This window comes from Natator depressus, chromosome 8 (genome assembly GCF_965152275.1).
Source record: "Natator depressus isolate rNatDep1 chromosome 8, rNatDep2.hap1, whole genome shotgun sequence".
NCBI lineage: Eukaryota > Metazoa > Chordata > Testudines > Cheloniidae > Natator > Natator depressus.
The window spans coordinates 91,354,659-91,379,392 of record NC_134241.1 but is presented as its reverse complement, the minus strand read 5'-3'; the positions used below and the strand labels follow the sequence as shown (position 1 = coordinate 91,379,392).

Here is a 24,734-nt window from a genome sequence, read left to right as displayed (position 1 = left end):
GGGGGTTTTAAAATGCATTTCTCAAAGGACATTCTGATTACTTAGTCTGGGGATTTGACACCAGTGGTTTGAAACACCAGGACATACTTTCATCACCCTAGATCTGAAGAAGTATTGCTACCTCGCATGTACGCCTTTTGGATTTTGTCCCGAAGGTAACTATAGAATTTAATTTTATGGGAACAAAGATAATTCTGCCATATCTGGCTCATTAACACAACTCCAATCACCATGGTGCCTGGGCATTTTTTAGATTCCCTTGCATGGCTAAATATGAATGGAGACTTCTTTGTTACCTTTTATAAATAACAGAGGGAGAGTCCAAAATCGTTAACACTTTTATCACCTTTTTAAAAAAGTTGATTTTATTTTGCATATTGATATTCTTCATCCTCAGACTTCAAATGCATTTTTCCCTCTCTCCTACCTATTGATCTACCTCATGTATTTCACCTCCTTGGTATCTAATTGTCAGACACAGCTATGTCGTCATCACCCAAAATTCCAGGAGCGCAAAATTCCAAGTCCTTGGCTCCCTTACTGCTCTTGCATGAGTTGTTACCTATGTAATGAGCTGGCGTTGTGATGCATGGTTGGCTTCAGAAGCAGGGCGGTGGTGGATAAAGAGAGCCTGTGTGAAACTGGCTGATGGTTTCAATTTATTTTCACATGGACAGGTAACCTTATGATGATTGGCACTACAGTAACTGGTACTGTTGTGGGGAGACTCAGCAGAAAGGCCAGTGACTCAGTGGGCATCGAGACTTAGCTACTACCTTATTCCTGGGATTGTTCCTCTAGATCAGGATTGAGACACACTGGGAGAATATTGGTAGAGAAGCTTGGACTGCCCTTAACTTGTGCAGTTCCTGATTTGTGGATAGATAGAGAATGCAAGTTGTCCTGGCACCTTTCACCAGCACTGTTTTCAGTTGAGAATGGTATGAAATTAATAACGTGTAATCCTCTTATGGGCTGCATTTATTGCAGTTATTAGCCTTCAATATATAATACATACTGACCCATCTGCGAGATGCTGAGCAATCCTGTGAGGTGATGTGTGGCCTCCATTCCACATCATCCCATCTAGGCTATGGGGAGGGTATCCACTCCTCCCCACCACCAAATAGGCAGCGGGGTGGTGAATCCCCATCTGCCTAGCAGTGGGGGTCCATTGGAGCTTCACTACCAGAGACTGTCACCAATTGACCCCCACGGGTCAGAAAAGATGAAACAGTTCCGAGCCATATTGTCTCCTCTGGGGGATTTCTGTCAGACTGGGATGTGTGTGGGGTTGGGGGATGATGCCCATTTCCTCTGTCCTGCCCAGGCCACCTTTCTACCCCCTCCCCAGTGCATAGCTAAGCACCTAGGATATTTATAACATGTGGCTGCTGTGTCCAGCCAACTCATTTCACTCACTTTGCTCTTATTTAACCTTTCAGGACTTGTTTTCCCTGACAAGTTACTTCCTTTATGTTGGCATGAAATACCTTGTTATCTCTATTAATTTTGCATAGTTTAGACATTGAACCCTGTATCTTTGGACTGGAGGGAAGCTGTGTTTGAACATCTTACAGCTGATAAATTAGTTGTGTGTTCGCCTCTGGTTTGGGAGCTGGTTCATAGCTTAGGTGAAAGAGATGAATAATTGCCTTAAAGATGCTAAGTTGTTTGAAGCTCTTGTAATAAATGGGGTCTTTGGGGGATGAGCTGTTCTCACTTTTTTAATATTTTGTATAAAAGCTTTGTATGTAGAAGCAGCCCATTACTCATTATGTGCTGGTAATGGCAGTAACATAGTCTGTTTAATTTTGCAATAGTCCCACCTAGGGGGTATTTCTTGTACTGCACTGAACAAGAGGAGGCTAAGCTAGCTCTTCTCAGTTAGCTTTCATGTTCTCTGCTTCCTTTTATTGTCTGTGTGTCCTTGGAGGCAGAGGTTTTGGAGCAGCCAAGACTTTTCCCACAAGAGGCAAAACATTGTCAGAATTTTGGCTTTTTGGATTTGCTTCCGGGGGAAGGGGCGGGTGTCATATCCTATTTCCCTCTGAAGAGAGACAGAGAGAAGAGGTGGAAAGAGCATACAAGAGGCAAGAGACAGAAGAAGAAAGGGATGACAGAGGCTGTCCAGAATGTCCCTGTTTTCTTTTTCATGAAACGCCACTCCAGACACTAATACCTTCCCTGTGTCATCTGGCTATTTCTCTAATATACTTTTCCTTTTTAATTTTCTTCTGTCATTAAGTCTATCACCCTCCTCTCACCTTTCTTCTGTTCTCATTTATCCTTTCTGTCTCCCTCCCTTTCATCCTTGTCTTCCTCTTTTCTTCTCTTCCTGGGCTGATCTGTATAGGTTCTCATACTGCACTCATCATCATCAATACCTGCGTGCTTCCCAGTAGTGCATTAACCACTGTGACTAACATCTGTTCTATCATCTTCTCAGCAGAGGGAGAATTGTGTGCTGGGAAGTGTCTTGCTTTGCTTTTTGTTGGTGGTGGTGTTTTTATGACGCTATGTATTTGTTAGATAGGGTTGCCAATTTTGGTTGGATGTATTCCTGGAGGTTTCATCGCATGACATAATCTTTAATTAAAGGTCAACCTTTAATTCCTGGAGACTCCAGGACAATCCTGGATGTTTGGCAACCCTACTGTTAGATAAGGCAAGGTCAAAGAGGTGAGGTTTGTGGTGGTTCTTCGTTCCTGGAGGAGTTCATTCCACAGTTTGAGACCAGCTCCTGACAAAGTTCTGTCTCCCGCACAAGCTTTACCCTTATTGCAGAAAGTTTCATTGTGCCAGAGAACAGAGTTGTCCACCAAGGTCTTCATCCTGGAGCTTTAGGCTGTCCTCTAGGTATCCGGGCCATGGAGCACCTTGAAAATAAGGACTGAGACACTGAACTTGATTTGATATTCTATTGGAAACCAGTATACGGAATGGAGGGCAGGTCTGATGTGCTCATGGTAGCCTATGCTACTGAGGTGACCCGCTGCAGCATTTTGTGTTAGCTGGTGTTTCCTAAGTACTGAAGGCTTTATGCCCATGTATATCACATTGCTGAGAACTGAGAAGTGACAGAGGTGAGATTAACTGAGTCCAGGTCATCAACCATCAGGGTGGGATAAAGTCTCCTAAACAACTGAAGATGACAGAAAGCATTCCTTGTAGATGCAGCTACATGAGCACTTAATGTCAGTGGGGAACCCAAGAGTACTCCTAAACTGTGCGGCGACTTGGCCACTTGTGGGTGTGTGCCTCCAGCCAAAGGAGGCTGCCATGCAGCTGCAAAGCTTCAAAATGCTTTTCTTTGCCCATCAGCGTCTCCTCCATCTTGCTCAAGTTCAACTTCAGCTTCAGCCAGTTGTTCTTGAGCTGACCTTGTCTAAGCATTGGACCATGTTGGTGACAGAGGTGTGGTAATATGTGGTGGAGGTTAGGTAGAGCTGCATATCATCTGCATAGTGCTGGCACTTGAGTCCATGTCTTCTGATCAGTTCACCTCGCGGCTGCATGTCGATGTTGAAAAGGACTGGAGAGAGAATTGATCCCTGTGGGACTCCCTAAGTGAGAGATTTTGTGGTGCAGGTGCAGTTTCCCATCATTACTTATTAGGTGCAGCTATTCAGAAAAGAGTCAAAACATCCTAGCACATTACCATGGAGCCTTGCCATCTCTCTTAGGTGAGACAACAGTATCTTATGATCAGCAGTGTTGAATGCTGCAGGGAGGTCCAGAAGAATATAAATGGATGTCTGCCCTCCTTGCATTAACAGGATGAAATCACAGATCAGTGCCATTAAAGCTGTTTCAGTTCTGTGTCCTGGCCTGAATCCAAATTGTGCCAGGTCTTGAATGTTCACTTCAGTTAGATGAGTTTATCGTTGACCTTTGGCTATCTATTCTGTGAGCTTGCTCAGGATTAAGAGGTTTGATACACCAGTTTTAGCCAAACTACCACAAAGTATCTAGCATGAGTTTCTTCATGGCTGGTGAGACCCCTATGTGTTGAAGTAGTAAAAGAAGATTCCCTCTCTGAATGAGGCTTTGGCTGTTTCATTCAGGAGTGGCACCAGTTGCTTATGACTCTCTTTTACCAGCCAGATAGGGCAAGGGTTGGAGTCACATGTCTTGGGTCAGAACTCCTTTAGGGTGTACAGAGCTTCTTGGTGAGTGAATGTACTGAACTCTGGGAATGCAGGTGAGTTGTTGGTTGGTGGCTGCAGGTAGAGTAGATCCATGCTGTTCGAGAAGGCATCCTGAATATGCAAAATAGGATGATAGTTCTTCTCAGTGTTTGGTGCTCTGCTCTGGTGCCAGTTTAGGCTTTCAGGCTTGATGAAGCTGTTTACTACCCTGGTTAGCAAATAGGGAGAATTTGACAGCCTCAATGGAGGCTGACAGGAACGGCCTCTTGGCCTGTAATACACTCTCTGCATAGGCTTGGGGGAATTCATTACGTTTCATCCTGTCTGTATCAGCCTCTTTTTTCCACAATTCGCCCTTGTGTTTCCACTCCTCTCTATTCATGCATCACAGGGTGTCAGAAAACTGTGGAGATCTGTGTGCATGATGGGAAGGAAGGGGCTGACGTACAATTATAATGATTCACCAGGTCCTCGACTCCTTGTTCTGTGGGTGCAGTGCTGCTGTTCTTTAGCAGGCTTTGGACTTTGTTGGAATCCATGAGTCTTCATGGTTGAATCAGGGTCATTGGTGTTTCTTGCTGTCTGGGTCCTGGAAGATCTCGAACCACAACCCAAAACAGTATCTGTTCTTTCCCTATCTCTTGTCCTTCCCCAGGTACTCTAGCTCAACACAGAGGGAGATGAAGGTTCCGTTTGTGGCCCCTTCATTGTACAGGCCCCATGTTAACAGGCCAGGTCTAGTCCCTGGGCTGTAGCACTTTGGTCAGTGCTCATATAGACTTCTTTTTAGATGTGACATTGTTATTATGAAGCATTCACACCACAGTGCTGCTGCCTGGGTACTGTCAGGGCGCCTGGACGCTGGATTCATTACAGGGAAGAGGAGCGATTTATGTTTGCGTTGATCACAATGCTAAAATAAATTGGCTGTCCTTAATCTAATGAATGCAAGATTGTAGAGGCCAACATTTTGTAAGCAAAATGTAGGACATTGGCTAGCAAGACCAACTGCCTGGGGTGGCTGTGAGAGCTCCAAAAAGGGCCAGTCTGCTAAAGCAAGGAGCCAGGAAAAGTAATTTATGTTAAAACAAACTCTGTCATGAGTCATTTGACTTCTTTCTCCTGCATGCACAGTTTATGTCTCAGAACTTCTAAGGCCAGAAGAACATCTGATACTCTTTAGCTTGGTTGATGTTAATTTGAGTGGATTATACAATGTACCACTCACAACCTCCCTTTAATTTGAGAGTTGTGTTTACAGGCTGTAGCTATTATTTATTTGTTGTTTTTATGATGATGGAAAGGATTCTGCTTGTGTGTGACTCAGTCGCAGCCGTGCCATCAAGTAGCTCCATGAGTAGCAGAGAGACCGGTCTGTGAGAGACCTCTACTTTATGCACCCATTATTCCTCTGAGCAGCTGAGGCAGCATCAGCCACCTAGAAAAAGGAGAACATAAAACCGAATGGAGTGAGGAAGCAGGAGAAGGAGGGAAGTTTCACGTTTGTTGATAGAACTGCTCCTCATGGGCTAAATTGTAACTTTACGCAGTGCTCTGTATATGGGGCAGCACAGAGCTGCATTTTTCCAGAGCAGAGAAGGAGTCACAACTCCTACACACTTACTCTAAGGGAGGAGGAAGTTACTTCACCCTGTTCCAGGGAGCAGCACTCGGCCAGCTGCTTTGGTCAGTAAGTGTGGGTGTGGCTAGGGCTCCTTCCACTCCCTGGTCCTCTCCATCCCCTCCCTACCCACCCTACTTGCAGAGGGGAATATCAGGCTAGCAGTCTCTATATCCCCCATGCAGCTGGAGTTGTAATTGCAGCAGGTCCGAGTAAGAGTGAAGGGCCTTACTCCACTGTGCCGTAGGTAGGGGCTGACACAATCCAGACCTGTATGGCTGTTGACAGGTAAGACAATTTATGCCTATTTATATTTTCCTTTCCTTACTGTCCACCCACCTCAAAGTTGTCAGATTTTCACCAGGCACCTAAAGGTCTAACTGGGTACGTGCATGTGGAAAATCTATATGGAGAAACCCAAAGGCATAATTTGCAAATCCAATTAACTACTTGTGGCCAAGGGCTATAAAAATTGGAGAAGCAAAAGTGCAACTGCCTACGGTCAGAAAAATTATCCCATTTGAAAGCATACAGAGCAAAAGGTCCAGCATTCAGCTCCATTAATAATAATAATATTATTATTAGGTAGCACTTTTCTTCGGTAGATTTTGGTGTGCTTTACAATGGAGGTCAACCTCATGATCCCCATTTTTCAGATGGGGAAACTGAGGTACAGAGTGGTGCAGTTATTTGTCAAAGGCCATTCAGCAGGCTAGGAGTGAGACTAGAACCCTAAACTCATGAATCCTAAGCTGGTGCCCTCTCCACTAAGCCATGCTGCTGTTAGAGAGTGATTGCTTTTAGCAGTGAGCTCTAAGACCCAATCTCCCCTTAATTATGCAGCATGACTCTAGTCCTCCCCTTGTGGTTAATTCCAAGGTGCATGTTTCACCTGCACATTTTATGTGGCTGTATTTGAACATTTCTGCCTAGTTTTTCCCTATCCAAACTCATAACAGTATTTTTGCAGTTTCTTCTAAACCTGTGATATTTGCCATCGTTTTGATTATAGTTTCAACAAGCAGAAAAAGTTGTTAAGGAATATACTTACTTTTGTAATGAGATTACATTAGTACAATGCAATAGGACTTCAGGTATGGGAGAGACAATTGCATATATTTTGCAACTGTGTAGTTGATTTCTACTGAGGCCTTAGCAGTAAGAAAGCAAAGTTTTATTTTGCTTATAAATGTCTCCATTCTCACTGTAACTTCTCATCAAATATGAACAAAAATGAACACCCGGAATGGAAAGGGCCCTCTGCTCAGTCAGGCTGCATGGATGTCCCTGAGATCAGATTTGCACTTTGGCTTTAAGGAACAAAAAACCAAAATCTCTACTGTAATGTAGTGGTTCAAAGGATTGGTAGCTTTCACTGGAATAGGATACATAGGGGTATATTTGCCTGTGTTCTTCTGACTAGCAGAATAGTAATAGGAGATAGTGCGTGCATACATACTGGACCAGGTTCTACTCCCAATTGTTGTAAAGTATGTGTACACTTATGGCAGCATGCTGAGTACAGACATATAAATATCAGTGTAGACAGGCAGGCACGGCTTAGGCAAGCAGAGTAGAGTGCCCTACCTGCCTGAACCCCTAAAGTATATACCCTATTTGGCTCTCTACATACCTAGCACCAGGGAAAAGCTCTGGCAACAGGGAGGCAGCGGGAAAGGCTTCTGCAGCTCCCTGCTTTCTCTGCTACTGGAGCCTTTCACTGCCACATAAAGCCACACGCCTCAGTGACAAGTGTGAACACAGCTTGCCTTTCACTGTGGCGTGTAGCTACATGTGTAGTGCTTGTACACTACTCACTCTCATAAGTGTAGGCAAGGCACTTCTATACATCCAGCATAAATCCACTGCAAGCCATGAGGTTATTCTGAATTTACTCCAGAAAAACAGGGCAGGATTTTGCCATTGAGAAGATATATGCTACCTGGGGGACTTGAGGCATTAGAGCTCTCGGGATCTGTTCCCGGCTCTACTACTGACTCTCTTTGAGGCTTTGAGTAGTCATTCAACTGCTCTATTCCTCACCCAACTCATTCGTAAAACAGATCTAATAATTAAAGTCAATTAAATGAAAGGGGCTATGTAATTGCACGGTATTATTTATTACATTTGTCTGGTGAAGTCAGGGGCAATAAGCTGAACTCACAGGCAGTCTGGTTATGCATATTTGGAAAATCAACAGACTCAGTTTTCCAACATGTGAAAACAAGCAAATTTTAAAACTGTATACAATCTACTGTGCATGCTGATTTTGATTCCATTATAAGCAGCTCTGAAAGATGGCTCACATACGTCAACAGTGCAAGCATGGCTCAGATGTTTGTGCATATTTTAATGTTTATATTTACAACATTTTTAAACACTTCAGAATGTATTTACAGTGAAATGGACTACAGTGTAATAGTGAAATATTTGCACAATATGTAGTGTCCCTGTTGATTAGGGGAGAGTATAGAGACATCAAACCTTAGCTTTAAAGCAGAGTGTCCAGCTGATGGCTGCACTGGCCATTCCCCAGAACTCCAAAGGCCATGCCTAAGCCAAGATTTTCAAACTTGGGTACCTAAGATTAGGCACCTAAAGCCACATTTAGGCACTAAAATAAGAGGCCTCATTTTTCCAAAGTGCTGAGCACTCAGAACTCCACTGGACATCATTGAGAAGTGACCTCTGAAAATCAGACCAGAACCTCCCACTGACTACAATGGGTCCAGTATTTGGCACAGTCAGAACAACCAGAGCTGCCGCAGCAGTTATACCTAGAAGCACTGAGCCTTTTGGGTTCGTATCTGAAGCTGTTTTATGACATCCCAGCAACTAGATGAAAGAACCATAAAACATACAGCTGGATGACCAGAATGCCTTGTTCTCGCTGTATCCTTCCTCTTGCATGGCTGGGTTGTATTTGTGTTTAAATTAAATTACTAGACTGTGGAAGGGCCTGCATTCCTTCTACTCCTGTAAAATGAAACGACTGACAATTTTCACTTCACATGCCCCTAGTAGTTCCAGTTGTGGCGTGTGTGTGTGTCTGGAGGGGGAAGAAGGGGCAGTTCTACCATGTTTTTGACATACAAGGGAAAAGATTGAACAGCTTAGTTGCAATAATTATTAATCTAACCAAATTTTTATATAAATCTACTCAAAATAACCCAAAGACCAAGAAAAAAGAACAAAGTTAGAATAAGAGGAACATATTTTTGGAAAAATTATCAAGCAGGAAAGCTTTCCTCAAAGAGGGCTGTGTAAATTTCCCTCCCCCATTCCAATCTTGGCAGAGCCTCAGAAATATCTTTGAATTAAAACTAGCTATTTTTTTAGATTCACTGCATTAAACAATGTCCATAGTACAAAATAGCTGTTAATGGGAAATCGAAACAAATCTGGGATTTAGAGCCAGTGCAGTATTTGTTCAATTGACTAGTCTTATAAAAGAAGTATTAATCCTGAAATGACAAATAAGCATTAAGGAGGAGATTGAAAACTGTAAATATGTTAGTACTTGAAGGCTAAGCATTGACATACCTTCGGCACCTGTTAGACTCATTTTGAGTAACACTCGCTTTGGACTGCTGTAAGCAATATGGATTTTTACATCAATCTCTGCTTATATCTCAGCAAGATGATGATGTTCATTTTCAATCATTTCTAAAGGTGAATTCCATACAGAGGAGAACTATGATCCTGCTATCATCTACACATACGTTTATCTTTACTCCCATGAGCAGTTCTTTTGGTTTCAATGGTCCATTAACATATAAGGTTAAGTACGTGTGCAAGTCTTTGCAGGATTGGGGCCTGAATTACACTGTTTATCCACAGACCAGGAACAACATACTCAGCTGCAGTGTAGTTCCCCTCTTAGAATCAGTTGAATTTTAAGGCAGGATCTGTTTTTTCTTCAGTCGCTCTAGCTTTGTGCTTTATGCCTGATGCTGTATTTGTGCTGACTCTCACTGAGCATCAAATCTCCGTACAAGGAATTAATCCCCTTAATACCAAAGTGAGGTGAGTGTTTTAATTCCCCTTTTACACAAGGGGAAACTGAGGCACAGACAGCTGAAATGATTTATCCAGGGCCACAAAGGGTGTAACTGGCACAGGCAGGATTAGAACTCAGGAGTTGATGTCACCTACTCCCATCCTTAGTTCACTAGAACTGCTCTATGAAGAGCTTTATATACCTGACATGTGATTTAACAGAACAGGGTTAAAATGCCTTACTAGATTGAAAGAATGGAATAGGCTTCAGCCCATAAGTAATACTCTAGCTGCCAGCATGGAGACCAGGCTAATTATGTGCTCTTAGCAAAACAGGAAGTGGCTGGGACAGTAAAGGACCCTATAAAAAGAGGAAAGGAGAGTAGCCTGGGTTTTCAGTGAAGGAAATTACCTCTATGGACAGATCTGGGGGTTGGGGAGAGATAGGAAATGGTTCACCTCTGCCCAGCGTTAAGGGAACAACTTCAAAAAATACAAACCCAGCCCGAATCGAAGGGTCCTGCCTACTGATCTTCCTTCTGCAGAGTTTAAACTTTAAAGATAACCCCTGAGCCAGGATGGTGCTATATTAGATCTCAGCCGCAAGCCAGCCGAATCCTGCAACCACTTGATGACTCACTTACACGCTAACTGCACTTTTAATTCTGACGTGTATGTTTTCAGACAGAACTGTGTATTGTTTTGGACACAGTCCGTTACAAAATCTGCTCTTTCTCTCTTTACCAAATTAAAACTAATGTGCTCTCAGGGCATATCTGCACCCACGGCTGGGCCGGCTAGACTGACTCAGACTCATGGTGCTCAGGCTGGGGGGGTTATAAAATTCCAGTGTAAACATTTGGGCTCAGGCTGGAGCCTGGGTCTGAGACCCTACAAGTAGGGGGAGGGTCCCACAGCCACACTTCAGCCTGAGCCCAAATATCTACACTGCAGTTTTATAGCCCTGCAACTCGAGCCCTGTGAGTCTGAGTCAGCTGACCCAGGCCCACACTGCGGTCAGCTGTTTTATTGCAATATAGACATACCCTTAAAGGTCTCATTAGGAAGGAGATACCTCATACCTTTTAAAATTCCGACGGGCAAAACCATGCGGCACGTTTAAGTTTGCTAGTAAGACAAGGTATGTAATATTACCGAAATCAAAGACTCTTTTGTGGCTCTAGGACAGGTGGAGATTAATAGTCATCAGTTTTGTTTCATATATAAAAAAATGTCAAGCCTGATTGACAGCTAAGGTAAAGGGCATGGGAGGTTTTGACATTGTTTGAGAAGGATGGCTAGCTTCTTCCAAATATGATCCAAAAAGTTGACTTGCCACATTCTTTTTCTGCAGCATGAAAGACTATTGAAATACAAAAAGACACTGTAAGCTACACAGAGGTTTTAATAACAGAGAGAGCTATATTTCCCTTTGGCAGGCTCTCTCTAAGAGATACAAGCCAGCATTTATAATAGTCAGGGGAGCAGAACTGGACACGTTCACATCTTGAAAGAGCAGTAGACCATAAGGAGTTTCCTTAAATTTTATTCTCATTTCAGAATGGCTGGATTCAGCTCGACAATCTTTGGAATGTGCATGATGTATTCTCCTTACCCCAGCAGCACCTGCAAAGCTCCTCGTGCTGCATTTCTGAATACAAGCCGAGCCTTTCCCCATGTAAATAACATAAACGGGTCAGCACGGCGGGCTGCCCTGTGAGCAAGGGGGAACTTGTCCAATAGACAATCAGGGTGAGCAAAGATGAAAGGGAAGCAGATCAGTGACATGCAGAAACAGAGGGACAACAGCCTTGTCACAGCCCAAAGGCACATCACAAACCTGCAGCCTTCCAGATTCCGAGGAGCCCTTGTCAGTAAGAGGAAGGAGCTGGCAAGAGAATTAACAGTAGGAATAAGGATGTATCCCACTGAGGAACACCTGCTTCCTTAGTAGAAAAGCCTGAGAAGGAGGTCAGAAGAGGCTCTACGTAACTCTCTGACTGTGTCATACTTGCTCCCCTTTGCACCACCAGCTTTGAGGTGCTTTGTGGCTGCATCTCCCTTAAGCATTATGTGCTTTTTTCCCAGACTCCCCCACTGCAGTGGAATCTCCTTCCTGAGGTGGTCCACTTGGCTATGACAATGTCCTCCCTCCTGAAGACCCATATCTTCCAGTAAGTCTACAAGAAACTAACGAATTGTGACTTAGCTGGTGCAGGGACGTAAGGGGATGCCCCCGACACCTCTGCTCCATCTGCCCACTTTACATAGCAACACAGGAGGGAGAACAGGCTCCACAAAGCCACTATGGTCCCTTCCTGGGCAAGTGGGTGGTGCACACACCCAGCCTTTGCTTCAACCTAACCCTCCAGCAACACAGCTGTGCTAGTGCATCACAGAGCACACATGGTGCCAGGTACAGACCTAGTGTAGTGTATACTCCTTCCCTGTAGCAGCAGGGAGACCAGAAGGGAGATTGCAGCTGCAAGTCACAGTCTCCCTCCCGGACTGCTTCAGAGGCAGCACATCAGTATTCTGCCCCCTACTGCAGGCGGATCATTAAGTCCCAATCTAGCCTTCAGTTATTTGTTTAATTACTGAGTGAGCTACCTATTTATGTCAAGGGAGGGAGTGGCATGCCAGCAGGGAGGGGTGTAAGGACACTCAAATGAGATGGGCTGGAGAAGACATGTTATGTATACATGTTATGTATAAATATTAGAGCTACACCAAAATTTCAAACTTAAGACCAAAGTGTGAAATTTGGCTTTTTATTGGTTTAGTGGAAAGCTGGAAAGTTTCACACAGTCCCCTTGTTCTGTTGTGTGTTTGTAACCCTAAGACCTCAGGAATCTTTGGTTGTGAACGTGTGTGCTTGCAAGTAAGAGTCAGAGGAGGCAGTGGGTAGGTAGGGGAATAGATCTAAAGGATGGGTAGTTAAGTGGTTAAAGAACTAGCCTTCAGAGACTTTTCATGTCTCTGCTCTGCCACAGATTTCCTGTGTGAACTTGCACTTGCAGGATGAGTCCCCAAGTTAGCAAAGCATTTAAGTTTGTGCTTATGTGCTTATTGTGCTTATGTCAATGGGGCTACACATGAGCTTAAATGTAAGGTTAGATGGTATGCTCTTTTTTTTTCCTGTGTTTGGAAAGAACCTAGCACATTTTGGGCACAATGCAATCTAACTAATAACACTAACAGTCAAAGCAAGATAGTCTGTGAAGCAGGCATATGCTGAATATAGTTGTATTAGATATTTGGATAATTAAAAATAATGAATAAACTTGTCAAAAATCAAAATCTATTTGACCCTAGTTTGTGAACAGGCACAAGGGCTCCATTCACTGGCTCATTTGGTCACGAGGCATAGGGCAGCCTTTTTCCAAAGGACATGCTGTAGCAGTTTTGCATGGTGTCAAAGAGGCAGTGTTACTCTGTGTGGAAGAGGTCAGTGTGCTCTCTGGCTACTTATTTGTCACCTTGGTCAACATGAATCACAATGTTCTGGTCTCTGTACTTACCTTTAAAAGGACAGGATTCTCTGCCTCCATCAGAGTGCATTTGGCAGCAGTATCACCCTTCCATCTGCCAGGTGAAGCTTCATCAGTCATTCAGCAGTCAAAAGGTTTCTAAAATATCTTACTTGTGTATGTTCCTCATTTTGAGAATAGGCTCCATCTGGGAACCAGAATTCAGTGTTTACAGAACTGGGGGAGTACTCCTTCTATCCCCAAAGAACTGTCTTTATCGTGATTATAACAGCAGCAAGGAAATTGAGTGAGCTACAGACCTGGATGGTTGACTTCCTTCTGCTGCGCTTCACAAGGATAAGATAGTCCTGCATCCCAGGTCTAAATTCCAAACTAACTGATTTTCCAGACTATAACTCTTCGGGGTTCTACCTCTAGCACCCTCAAAAAGGAGCATACTTCACCTGATGACGCTATGCTAGCTAAAGTTGATATTAAGTGAGCTTTGACTTTTTTCATTTACAAAGATGTCGGTAGGATTGCCACACAGAGATCTGTTGATACTTTCATGCAGGCCTACTCTCTCAGTTTTGACCTCTCACTCTTATCCTTATTTATAATAACAGAAGACATTTTAAAAGCCTCTATTTTTATATGAGCAACTATCCAGCTTAATTCCCTTAATACAACCCAGTCTGTATAGATGGTGATCTTGTTCCTTAGATACTCTCACGTGCTTTCTGGCATTTCTCAAGCAACTGTAACTAGAAAAGAAAAAATCACAAATCAAAACTTACAACTGGGATTTCACACATTAACCTCCATGTAGCCGCTGGAGTATAGTGAAGAATGTACTTGAAATGGGAGGAGGTAAAGTCAAGTCCACTGAGCTGGTGTTGGAAAGATGTGAATGAATAATTGGCTGCATTTACACAGAGAACTAGGAACTATTGAGAATGTGACAGTTTTCTTAATGCAATAATGGTCAAGCAAAGTGGCTTCAGAAATTGTTCTCGTGACTAAATCCCAGCTGGATACCCCAGGACCATGGTTGGAAGACACTGTGTGGGGACTGGGTTAAGGGAGGCATGTCTATAGATTGGTTAGAGCCAAAAAATGTTATAAGAGTAAACGAACATATGGAATGAATTGACCAAACCCTGTCCTGCTCATAAAGCACGTACAGATGCAAAAATAAAATTAAAAACTACAGTTGCCAGATGGCAAATAAAAGTTTGAACTAAAGGTGAGGAAAGCTGTATGCGCAGCATGAACGTGACAAGAAATCAATTGAATAAACCTGCATCCTGCACCTTCCCTGCAGTGGCAAAATACTGTGTCAAATCCATAGCCAAGTGAGGAGGTGCCAATTTCTTAATCTCTTTCTCCCACCCCATATTCTGTCTTCCCCAGAAGATGCCTGCTGCTCTTTCCTTAGCTTCGGTCCTCATATATATACAAAATGTTAGTCTAGAATCCAAAGGTCCCAATCCGACACACCTGCTCCACAGGGCCTACATTTTTTGGGTGACAGAAGCCCAGAGATTAAGTGAATTGACCAAGGTCACACAACTGGTTAATGGCAGAGCCTGGACTAGCACTTGGTTGCTTGACTTCGAGGCTGGTGTCCTTGCCATTCGACCATATTGCCAAACAACACAAGACATTCAAGTCTGAGACATGTTTGCATATATTCCTCTGCAGTTTCAGTTAAATACAGTATTCTTCACTTTCTCTCCTAAAATATTCCGGTAGTGCTGCTGTGTGCTGTTACATAGCTGCTTTGTTCCACCCCAGAAGCAGCTACATTTCAGCGGTGGGTGACACAATTACTCCATACGCATGTGTGTATGGATAGCTATACACACTCATGCCAGGGCAAGGACTGCTGAACCCTGGCATAGGGGTAAGGACTGCTGATGCACTGCTCACAGACAACTGAGTCACTGCACCCAATGCCAACAATCCTTGAAACTGAAACAAGAGCTTAACTGTTGGGCTGCTCCCACTGCCTGTGTAAACTGAAACCACCCCTAAACGGTCAAACTGGCATCTGACCTGCTGTGGGCATGGTGAGGTGCCAGCTATAAAGCTCCCACAAAGCCAGCTGCTTAATGATTTGTTAGTCACAGGCAACTTAGGGGGGCACAGAAATGCACGGAGTCGAATCAACAACAAAACAACCTAAAATTAGTAACAGTGTGGCCAGTACTTAGACCCTAACATATTTCCCAGCTGATAGATGATGTGACAATGAGCGTCGACCCTCAATCCCATTCTAAATTTGACCTCCTGAATAAGTGATTAACATCAGAGCCTGCACGAAATCAGACAGTCACCCTCGGCAGCAGCTGCACTGCCACGGCTGCTCCTCTTCTGGCTTTGTCCATCTACTCGCCCCGTCTGGGGAAAGAGCAGGTTCCTTGGGAGACTGCGCAATGGTGGGTAGGTCGCATTGGTGCTAGTCATTGAATCAGGGGGTAGCGAAGTGCTTAGGAAGAGGAGTTGATTAGTACTATGGCCATTTCTGCATTTGCCTTTGCTGCTGCCTGGTACCATTTGTACATCTGTTCTTGCCTCTTCTTGTTTAGGGTGAAATTCACCCACGTATAGTGTAATATTTATTTGTATTATTGTAATGCTTTGAGGCTCCAGCTAAGATCGAGGCCTCATTGGGCCAGGCCTGGTACAAACACATGGGGAGAGACAGTCCCTGCCCTGAAGAGTTTACAGGCTAAGCGTACGTCTACACCGCAATTAAAAATCCACGGCTGGCCCATGCCAGCTGACTCGGGCTTGTGGTTGCTCGGGATATGGGCCCAGGCGCCGACTTTCCAATATGCTGAGGGGTGCTCAACCCCCAGCTCTGCCCCAGGCCCCACCCCCATTCCACTCCTTCCCCCAAGGCCCCACCCCCCACCTCTTCCCGCCCCTGCTCCACCCCCAGTCCACCTCTTCCTACCCAGTTCTGCCCCCTCCCCCGAGCGCGCCATGTCCTCCCTCCTCCCTCCCAGCCTCCTGCACGCCGCAAAACAGCTGATTGCGGCGGGCAGGAGGTGCTGATCCGCGGGCCTGCTGGTGGGCGGGAGCTACCGGGGGGTGGGAGGAAGCTGATAAGGGGGCTACCTGTGGGTGCCCTGGAGCACCCATGGAGTTGGCATCTATGGATATGGGGCCATTTAGTTGCAGTGTAGACATTCCATCTTGGGTTGCAGCCTGAGCTCTGGGACCCTCCCACCCTGCAGGTTACTAGAGCTTGGGCTCCAGCCCAAGCCCAAATATCTGCACCACAACTAAAGCCCCTTAGCCCGAGTCAGCTAGCAAGGGCCAACCGCAGGTTTTTAATTGCAGTGTAGACATACACTAGACTAGTGATTCTCAATCAGGGGTACACATACCCCTGGGGGTATGCAGAAGGCTTCCAAGGGGTACATCAGCTGATCTAGATATTTGGCTAGTTTTACAACAGGCTACATAAAAAGCACCAGTGAAGTCAGTACAAACTAAAATTTTATACAGATAATGGCTTGCTTATACCGCTCTGTATACTACACAAGGAAATGTAAGTACACTGTTTATATTCCAGTTGATTTATTTTATAATTATAAGGTAAAAATGAGAAAGTCAGCAATTTTTCAGTAAGAGCGTGTTGTAACACTTTTGTACTTTGATGTCTGATTTGTAAACAAGTAGTTTTTAAGTGAGGTAAAACTTGGGGGTACGCAAGACAAATCAGACTCCTGAAAGGGGTACAGTCGTCTGGAAAGGTTGAGAGCCACTGCCCTAGACAAGACAAACGAGGGTTGGGGGAAAGAAGAGGTTCTGTGCCCCGGCTGTCTATTTTACAGATGGGCAGCTAAGGCACAGAAAGATTAAATTACATACCGAAGGTCACACAAGGAGTCCATGGCAGTTCTCATGTATCCCAGTCCAGTGTGTTAAGCACAAAACCATCCTTCCTTGGTATGGAAGGCCCATATGAGGTCTATGAACCAGGCCCCACTTAACACCTAATATCACCCTTCCCAAGCAAACTTGGTTGGTTTTTTTAATGGTATAATACTTTTTGGCCCATGTTTCCTTCTTTCCTATTATATGGCCCCCATCACCACAGTGCCTCACAATCTTTAGTTGATGTATGCAGCGTTGGTGTAGCTGTGTCGGTCCCGGACTTCACTTTGAATGGTCCCTTAGAATATATGCTAACTACTTGTACCAAAGTATCTGTTCGACCTCGTATTTAGCTATGACACCCTGAATACCTTTCCCAGACCTGAAGAAGAGCTGTGTGCAGCTCGAAAGCTTGTCTTTCTCACCAACAGAAGTTGGTCCAATAAGAGATATTACCTCACCCACCTTGTCTCACAGTTTTCAATGCATTTCTCCTCCCAATATCCCTCTGAGGTAAGGAAGTGCTATTGTCCACATTGGGGGTTGGGGAACCAAGGCACAAAGAGGCTAAGTGACTTGCCCAAGTTCACACAGGAAATCTGTGGCAGAGCAGAGACATGAAAAGTCTCTGAAGGCTAGTTCCTTAACCACTTAACTACCCATCCTTTAGATCTATTCCCCTACCTACCCATTGCCTCCTCTGACTCTTACTTGCAAGCACACATGTTCACAACCAAAGATTCCTGAGGTCTTAGGGTTACAAACACACAACAGAACAAGGGGACTGTGTGAAACTTTCCAGCTTTCCACTAAACCAATAAAAAGCCAAATTTCACACTTTGGTCTTAAGTTTGAAATTTTGGTGTAGCTCTAATATTTATACATAACATGATTTGAAACTTGGCTTGCTACAATCCAAATGCCACAGGGAATTGAGTTCTGGACTTTAGGCTTTATATACTCTGCAATATCTGCCCCTATAACCCAAACAACTTTGAGAAAAAAGGAGACTAGCGCTGATATAGTGGACAGTCCATCACATACTTTCTTCATGTAGTCATATGCCACCAGGAAGCAATGCTCGGATAAGGAAGTGTTACATAAATATGTTTATTTGAGTCCTATAAGCACAGATAATACACAGTCTGGATCACTAATCTGTCAAACAAACTGATCCCTAAACAAAAGCAGGTTGCTTAGAATTCTTACAAGGACAATTTTAAAGTAGTTCCTAACCATCAGCATTACAAAATTACTCTTTCCCCTCAATAAATGTTTCTGCAGGGAGTGTGTGCAGAGACTATGGTGCAGGTTTATTACAAACAACAGGAAGTATTTATTCACACAATGCACAGGCAACCTGTCGAACTCGTTGCTGTGGCATGCTGTGAAGGCCAAAATTATAACTGAGTTAAAAAAAGAGCTAGATAAGTTCATGGAGGATAGGTCCACCAATGGCTGTTAGCCAACATAGTCACGGATGCCAACATAGTCACAGATGCAACCCCATTCTCGAGGTGACCCTAAACCTTCAATTGCCAGAAGACAGGGGTGGGTACCTCAAACTGCTCTGTTCTGTACACTCTCCCTGAAGCTCTGGTACAGGCCACTGTTGGAGACCCATTATGGCTGTGTTCTTATGACTCTCCAGCTCAACAATTAGGGCACTCCCCTGGGAGACCCATGTTCCAGTCCCTGCTCTGACGTATCCCCACATCCTGGCTGAGTGCTCTAAACACTGGACTATAGGGTGTAAGGGGGCCGACCCACCACTCTTGCTTTATGTGGAGTCTGATCTGATGGGTATACTCTTAGGTCAACCCTGAGAACACCTAACAGATCTGGTCCAGCAGGCAAGAGAGGCAGGGGAAATCCACCTTTGTGGATCCTGCTGGTGCTTAGACTTTGAGAAGGTTGGCAGCATCAGGACTTAGGTGGCCTTGTGCATGCCCAGTAGCAGAAATGTAGGGGACTTTACTAGTGAAAAGTTAGACGCCATGGGAATTTAGGTGCCTACCAGGTGAGGCAGCAGCTGAGCAAGCATTTTAAATTTTGGACTTAGGCATTTAAAGTGGCAGTTAAATCCCTCTGTGGATCTAGCCCATAGTGCCTAAGGGTATGTCTACACTCCAGCAAAAGTCCCGCGGCTGACCTGAGTCAGCTGGTCCAAACCAGTAGGTCTTTTATCACAGTCTAGATGTAACCTAAGTCAGCTTTGAAAATTTAGACTTAGGCTCCTCACTCACTTAGGTGTTTTTCAAAATGTTACCCAACGTGTATAGAGCCTTGCTGAGTTACATCCTATTACATCTTAGATTTGAAAAGATTTTTTTTTTCGCTTTCCTTCCATTTTTAAATGGGCAGAGTTTGGAATTTGCTTCATGTTTTATCTATTATATTAAAATAGTGTTTTCTCTGGAAATTGGTGTTATGGGACCAATGGACAATTCTGCTCCACCTGTAGGTTTTCAAGTCCTTGGCCAGGTTTGAAATAAGCAGTTTGAATAATATATGCCCTTGTTTGTGTAAATCACTTCTACAAATGGTTTATCATTTAGATACTTCATTGATGGATAATTTGGAAGAAGACTGGTTTCATGCACCCAGCAAACCTCACATTGACATTATGGGGTGATCTGCTGTGTATTGAGGGCAGTATGTAGTCCTAAATGTATAACTCTGCCCATGGACCATGCTTAGAGAAGAAATTCAGCTCAATCATTGGTCGCTACAGAATGAGTTTGCTCTAGAAATAGTATTGCTAGATACACTTTAGACCTCTGAATACAAATGGGCATTACTGGTATTATTCAACACAACACTGTAGATCATAGAATATCAGGGTTGGAAGGGACCTCAGGAGATCATCTAGTCCAACCCCCTGCTCAAAGCAGGACCAATCCCCAATATTTGCCCCAGATCCCTAAATGGCCCCCTCAAGGATTGAACTTACAACCCTGTGTTTAGCAGGCCAATGCTCAAACCACTGAGCTATCCCTCCCCCAGGGGAACTTGTTTTCCCCTTCCCCTCATCAGGACAGGGAAACTTGTCTTCCTACCCAACAGCCTCCTTGTGCATTCTATACTCTGAGGATGAGCTCCCAGAGTTTGGGATCTTTGAGCTAGATGACTTCTTCTTGAAGTAGAACTTCTCCCAGGGTCATGGGGCCCCCTCTGAAATGTTGGGCCCTAGGTGGCAGCTGTCTAGTCAGTGCCTAAATCTGCCTGTTTTCGGAATAACAGTTCTCTGTTAGAACTGTAGTTCCGTGTCCTCCTGTGAAACATTACTGGAGTTTAGAGAATTGTGTTCACTAGCCCTGTTTATCTCCTATCCACATACAGAAGTGGGTATTCCCATTCTGCTACATTTCTCATTGGTAAGCAGGTTGTTTACTGGCTTGTATCTGTCTCAGCTTTGACACTATAACAAAAGGTTAGTAATCATGAATGCATTCTTTTATTTATGCACCACAGTGCCTCTATTTTTTTCTGCAAAAACCCTTCACTTGCCTCTTGCCCAGCCTTTAGAAATAATGATCAAATGTGAACTTTCATGGTTTATTTATAGTGTAGCTTTTATGGAAAGAAAGAAATGATTAAAAAGCAATTTTACAAAATATTTTGTTTTAAGAGAGAATTCATTGTGTTTAAATCACTGTATTCATTGTACAGTCTAGACTGGCAAACAAAGAAGTTATATCATCATTCAAATTAAGAACGCACAATTCTTGGTGACTGGCATTATGGATTTGGATGTAAACCTCAAATAAACTATTTCTGAACAGCAGTACTATGAATTTACTATATTTAAGGCTGTGTTGGAGACAGGATACTGGACTAGATTGACCATTTAATTAATTCAGTAGGGCAATTCTAATCTTCCTTTGTTTCTGTTTTCATTATAAATTCATATTTTCAGTGTTTTTTTTCTTTTTTTTTCTTTTTTTTTCAAAATTGCTGAATAACATCTCTTCTGGGAGTAAGGTTTTTGGTCAAATTAACAATGGCCAAGCTGACTTTAAACAAAAAAATCATTGAAATACAAAAAGAGAGAGAGAAAAAGAAATTATAGTAAGTAATCACTTGGGATATTTTGAGCACCCTAAAATGGGTGAATTGTTATTTGAAAATTGCTGACCCATTTTTAACTCTCTTTGCTATGTTGTCACGATGACCGTGATCAGTTCACACTATATATAAATCTCTAACAAACCTAAATATTGATTAATGTGACTCTGATGTATTTAAAAATACAAAAGTATTTGCCTGATAGACTCAAAAGATAGCTTGGGTGCCAGCTTCCTTTGTGTTTTTCAAAACATAAGAAATGTATTGTCAGGGTGGGTGAATCAGTTCAGAAAACTAAACTGCAGCCAGAACCTGTTTTCAGGTTTCTTCAATAAGGACTCCATCCTGCTCTCTGACTCCCATTATAATCGGTACCCTCCCCACCCAAGCCCAAAGGGATCATACAGCCACACGTTCAATTTAAAGCTACTTGTGCTCAGAAAGCAGCAGAGATGCCCATAGGTGCTGGAACTGGTGGTGCTGCACCCCCTGGCTTGAAGTGTTTCAGAGTAACAGCCGTGTTAGTCTGTATTCGCAAAAAGAAAAGGAGTACTTGTGGCACCTTAGAGACTAACCAATTTATTTGAGCATGAGCTTTCGTGAGCTACAGCTCACTTCATCGGATGCATACTGTGGAAGCTGCAGAAGACATTATATACACAGAGAGACCATGAAACAATACCTCCTCCCACCTCACTCTCCTGCTGGTAATAGCTTATCTAAAGTGATCATCAAGTTGGGCCATGATTTGTGCTGGAAATGGCCCAATTTGATGATCACTTTAGATAAGCTATTACCAGCAGGAGAGTGAGGTGGGAGGAGGTATTGTTTCATGGTCTCTGTGTGTATATAATGTCTTCTGCAGCTTCCACAGTATGCATCCGATGAAGTGAGCTGTAGCTCACGAAAGCTCATGCTCAAATAAATTGGTTAGTCTCTAAGGTGCCACAAGTACTCCTTTTCTTTTTGGCTTGAAGTGGTTTCCATTATATGCCGGGTTTACAGTTTAATTCAATGGCTCTCAGCACCCCCACTATACAAATTGTTCCAGCCCCCTTGGAGAAGCTTCCAGCGCTCCTCAGGCTGAAACTGGCATATTTAAAAATAGGGGAAGTCATGGGAAGGGAAGAGGGAAACTCAACTCTGAGGAAAAAGGGAGACCTCAAACTTTGGAGAAGGATTGTAACTTTAGGGTGTTTATCCCAATCGGTCTGAGATTTGCACATTAGTATGAGTTACTTTCTCACACAGGGCCCAATCCAGCTCATAGTGAACTCGATGGAAAGACTCCCCCTGACTTCAGTGAGAGCTGGAATGAGCCCATGTTGCCTCAAAGTATGCGTGGGCTCTTTACAGACGTGGGAAAACCCATGCCTGCTGCAAAGTGCTTACAGTCTAAAGCTCTGTCCTGTGCTGGGATCTGCAAGCATGATCCTGGCGCCAGTGCCGAGTCCCATTTAAAAGAGGGTCACACGAAAGGGTGCTCATGTAGGGTCTAGGCCCAAACAAACAACACACAGTAAAGGAAGGTGGCAGGCAGTGATGCAGCTCAGTACAAAGTTTAAAAAACCCTGTTAATTCACTATGGTTTCTGTGGGTGGGTGTTCTCTCCAATAAACCAGAAAAGCTCCATAACTAAGTGAATAACAGCTTAAAACTAAAACCCGTCTACATAAATATTTATCAGTAAAGCTTGGATCATTTCCAGAGGAGCAACCCATGTTTTTTTTAAATACTGACTGGGATCAAGGGCTATAGCAGCTCAGAGAACGTGTGTGTGTATAATATTTGTGACCGAAAACAGACAAGACTAGAAAACTATAATGAATGGTACAGCTCATTCCTTCTCTCTTGTGCTTCTATTTCCCTAGTGCTCATTTGTCATAGTATAGCTGGAAGAGCAGTCATGGGGCAAATTCTGGACTAGTGTCACTCCACTGAGTTAATTGCTTATGCTTTTCTTTTGGGGGCTGAGTTTTCAAAAGTGCAGCCTCCTTTTCCAGGTTCAGTATTCACCTGCAGTTGAACTGTGGATGCAAATCAGATAGACATGCAAAACTGTATAGTAATACAAACAAGGTTGATACAAAATGTATAATCTCTTACATTTTTCCATGGTGGTGTATTTGTACTGTGCAGCAGAGGGGGCTAATTTAAGAGGGAAAGTGTTCTAAATTATAAGAGAGAGAAGGTTCTTTATTTAGTGTCTTCTTACTGTTTATTCATGTCAAATACAGACTATAAATTCCACACAACCTCTGTAATAAACTGATGAAAGAGTTTGTAAGATACAGGCTATGTAATCCCAAGCAATGGTTGAGTTAATATCCCCTATTATAGGACAGAAAATAAGGGGAGAAAGTAGCCCTTTTTTTACATAAAATCTGAAGTTAATTTTTTTTTAACCAAATAAGGACATCAAACCTTCCCTATAGGATCATAGCCTGGCTGGTGTGTGGTGGTTTCTGAGCCCTCATGTGTCTATGTGAAGAGAATGCATTATCTCCTCAGAAATGGCACCTCTGAGGTGTTCTCTACGGATTCAGTTAGTTTAATATCTACCTAAGCTGACCTTGCTTTGTGTGTGTGCATATGTAGGCTCAGAGATGAGCCTAAATAGTTTTGATCTAAACATACTCTGCTGGTACAGCTCCCCAAAAGGGCCCTGAGCCAGGACCAGGTGGAGAGGAAGGGCCCAGCCCAGGTCCCCCTTCCACACCTGGTTGAGAGCAAGGTCCCAAGGTGGACAAAGACTGTGATGCCTCTGGCCTAGGGGTAGGGGCCAGACATCTCTGCCCCCCTTCTGCCCGGGAAACAAGAGACTGGAAAGTGGGTGCACTAACCAGTAGGCCACCTGGCCCTCTGAGCACTGTACTACTGGCACTAATAAGAGGGCAGATTTAGGCTCCTGCTAGGGAAAGTAAAAAACCTGCAGATTTCTGATTAGATCTATATGATTCTTTGGCTCTTTGACATTGAACTGTCTGTAGGCTGTAGCTCTAAAGCTGTGCTATGAAATAGTACAGCCCCTGCCATTTTTGTTTCCCTCAGTCATGAGGTGATGAATCCATCCAACTCCAATGGGACTACTTGTGTGAGTCCCGCAAAATTAGTCCTCAATCCTGCAAAGCGATCCTTCCATGCATACCTTGACACCTGCAGGGAGTCCTATTGACTGCAGCATGACTGCCCACAAGGATCCCTTTTCAGGAACTCAGGAGTCTCCAAACCTGGCTTTGCTTTGACCTCACCCAGATCAGGATGGAGCTCTGCCTGCTGCCGCTCAGTATGAGAAGATGAGGGCAGCCGCGAGCTACATTGTAGAACTTCACAAGTTACATTTGGCTTCTGGAGCACACTTTGGCCTGCCTCGCTTCAGGGAATTGATACTTCGGAAAAGGGATTAAGAGATCTCTTCTAAAATACCACTTTATTAGAGAAATCAGCTCCCCAGGGATGTGTGTATCATTTCCTCCAGTTACCATAAATAATAGAAGATAGTCCGCTCTTCCCCAGACTCTTAGTAAGAAAAAA

The 24,734-nt window shown here is 43.7% G+C and overlaps 1 protein-coding gene across 1 annotated transcript in view; it reads left to right on the top strand.

Moving 5' to 3' along the window:
- The window catches only part of FGGY (FGGY carbohydrate kinase domain containing), a 197,495-nt gene that overhangs the window by 167,254 nt on the left and 5,507 nt on the right, over positions 1-24,734 (top strand). The gene's annotated exons all lie outside the window — the stretch shown is intronic.